Below are 2,857 nucleotides of genomic sequence, written 5' to 3'. Positions count from 1 at the left end.
TCGCTTTTGGTTTTGTTTTTAATTTTTTAAACACTTTCTATTGATTCTTTGTGAGTTTCACATCATGCTCCCCAGTCCTAGACATCTCCCCTTCCCTTTGTATCTGCCCTCCACCCTTGCAACCTTCCCCACAACAAAGAAAGTAAATCATTGTGGAAGATGTAGTGTGTCACAGTGTGTCCCCCAAAAGGATATCCTTTTGTGCACACTTCGTTTGCTTGCCAATGTTCGTTGCAATGACTTATTGGTCTGGCACGAGGCCTCTAGCTTCTGCTACACTATCAATATCAATACTTCACTGGGACTCCTCTCAGATATCTTTTATTGCCCTGTGTCATGGAAGTCCAGTAGTTTTGGATCTGTACCGCCAGCCCCTTCACATACTCTAGCAGTTCATCCATGGGGTAGACGTTGTGGTGGGCCACTTCAAAACCTTGGATCTGGGCCTTAGAACTATCTGAATTGCTCAGCCCACTGGCTCTCTCAGTTGACTTGTCAGAAATCAATGCAACCAGGGCCAGACCTACCCCGCTTCCCAGCTGAGGTGCAGGACCCACTCTCTCAGTGCTGCAGCAGGTGAGAGGCAGAGCCAGCTCTCCTGCTCTCACAACCCCAGGGCAAGCTCTCCTTCCTGCCATTGGTGGCAAGGAGCAAGAACAGGGGAGGATAGCTTTCCCCTGCCCACTCTTCCACAAGGTAGAAAAGTTGTGGCACTAGCTGTCCCATGCTCACACCCTCAGGGCTGGCTCGCCCATGCCCCTGCCATCAAGGTCAGCTCTACTGTGCTGCCTAGGTGAGGTATAGGGCTTGCTCTCCTGAGTGCTGCAGTTGGTGAGGGCCAGGGACAGCTCTATTTCCTGACATAGGTGGCAAAATGTTGGGATGGGGCATCTCTTCTTCGTCCATGTCACTACATAGCAGACAAGTGGCAGGGTCAGCTCCCTCGTGCTCATGCCCTCAGAGTGAGCTTGCACTCACCTCCACCATTAGGGTCAGCTTGACTGTGCTGCCCAGGCAAGGTGTAGGGCACGCTCCCTGGAGTAGCACAGCTGGTGTGAGGCAGCACCAGCTCTGCTACTCGGATGACCCCAGGGCCAGGTCTCCCATTTGCTACAGGTGATGAGGGGTGATGGAGGAGGACGGTATATCTCCCTTATTCATGCCACCTCATGGGAGATGAGTGGCAGCTCCCCCACACTCATACCCTTGGAGGGTGATCACACACAACTGCTGCAATGTGTCGTTGGCTTTTCGGAGTACTGTAGCTGGTGAGGGGCAGGGTCTGCTCTCCTGCTCTTAAGTCCTCAGGACCAGCTCTTCCACAATGCCCAGACAAGGGGTGGGGCCAATTCTTCACAGCCCTCAGACATCAACATGTCCCTGGGCATTAGCCCAGACCAGGGATGTCTGCCTGGCCGTTGTGGGAAAAGACCCCTCTTGCTGCAAGGCCATGGACCCAGGTGTGACCCTCAGTGACAGCACAGACCAGGACCCCACCCTTGTCACGGGTGGCACCACTGGTCACCCACATGAGGCTATTCTTCATTGCCCTCTAGTCTCCAGTTCTGCCTACATCCTTCTGTTTTTCTTTCTCTTCTGTTTCTCTCCTACTTCCTTGCTCCTCTTAGTGGTGCCTGTCTGGGGTCATCTCAGGAGAGGTTCAGGTATGCTATGCTTCACTTGTGCATTATAACACTTGGCAAGGGTCATCTCAGGCATGGTTTGTCCCTCCCTTCCACTCTTAGGTTTGCATGGTGCCAGATTGGTGGTTAGCTCAGGCTAGCTCCCTGTCCAGACTCCACGGCACCAGTCTGGTGGTCTTCTAGGGTTTGCTCCCCTCCCAGGCCTACCTGAGTGGCTCCAGATGAGGGCTGTCTGTCTCCAGCTCACTCCTGGCACAGGGGTAGAGGCCTTCTAATCTCTAGTTTGCTCTCTGTACTGTGAACCCACCTGGGCCAATGAGGCTCACACAGACTGGTAGTTGGTCTGGTGGTTGGATGTTTCAGGCTAGCTTCCTGTCCAGACCTCCTGGTACCCTACTGGTGGTCATTTTAGGCTTGCTTTTATTCAGGGAGTGTTAGGCTACACAGGTCAGAACACTGAGCATACCCATAGCCTCTCTCCTCTCTGATACCTACTGATGTACATGTGACACAGTAGCCACACCTGTAGCACCTTTAGGGGCAGGGGTTTCAGGTTTATTAATTTAAAAGTTTTCTTGATGATTATGCTAGATGAAGCTTGTGGATGCAGAGACTCACAGCCAAACATCAGATGGAGCTCAGGGAATCCTACAGAAAAGGGTGAGGAAGTATTATAGAAGCCAGAGGGCTCAAGAACACCACACCACACCACACACACACACACACACACACACACACACACACCACACACTGGCCTACAGAATCAACTCATCAGGGTACATAGGGGCTCACAGAGACTGAACCAACAATCAGAAAATCAGAAAGCTTATATGGGTCTGACCTAGGTTGTCAGCATATAGGTTACGAGTGGAGATGCTCTCTGACTCTTTTGCCTGTTTTTGGGACCCTTGACCTCCTACTGGATTACCTCATCCAGCCTTAATATGAGGGGATGTGCCAGTCTTATTATAAGTTGATATTTCATGTTTGGTTGCTATCCCTGGGAGGCCTGACATTTTCTGAAAGAAGAGGAGGACAAGTAGATCTGGAGGAGATGGGATGTGTGGGGGGAGGCACTGGGAGAAGAGAAGGGAGGGGAAACCGTGGCTTGGATAAAATATATAAGAGAAGAATAAATTTATATAAATGGTTTTTGAAACAGACTCAAAAGAAAATTCAATGACCTTTATGTTGGATTTGAAAGAAAAACAACA

General features: G+C 50.7%; 1 pseudogene; it reads right to left on the bottom strand.

Moving 5' to 3' along the window:
* Positions 1–2,073: 2,073 nt before the first annotated feature.
* LOC132652635 (small nucleolar RNA SNORA17) lies at positions 2,074–2,188 on the bottom strand (annotated as a pseudogene).
* Positions 2,189–2,857: the final 669 nt, after the last annotated feature.

The sequence above is a fragment of the Meriones unguiculatus genome, chromosome 2 (genome assembly GCF_030254825.1).
Source record: "Meriones unguiculatus strain TT.TT164.6M chromosome 2, Bangor_MerUng_6.1, whole genome shotgun sequence".
Lineage (NCBI taxonomy): Eukaryota > Metazoa > Chordata > Mammalia > Rodentia > Muridae > Meriones > Meriones unguiculatus.
Note: the sequence above shows the minus strand (reverse complement) of the source record. Positions and strands in the feature narration are given on the sequence as shown.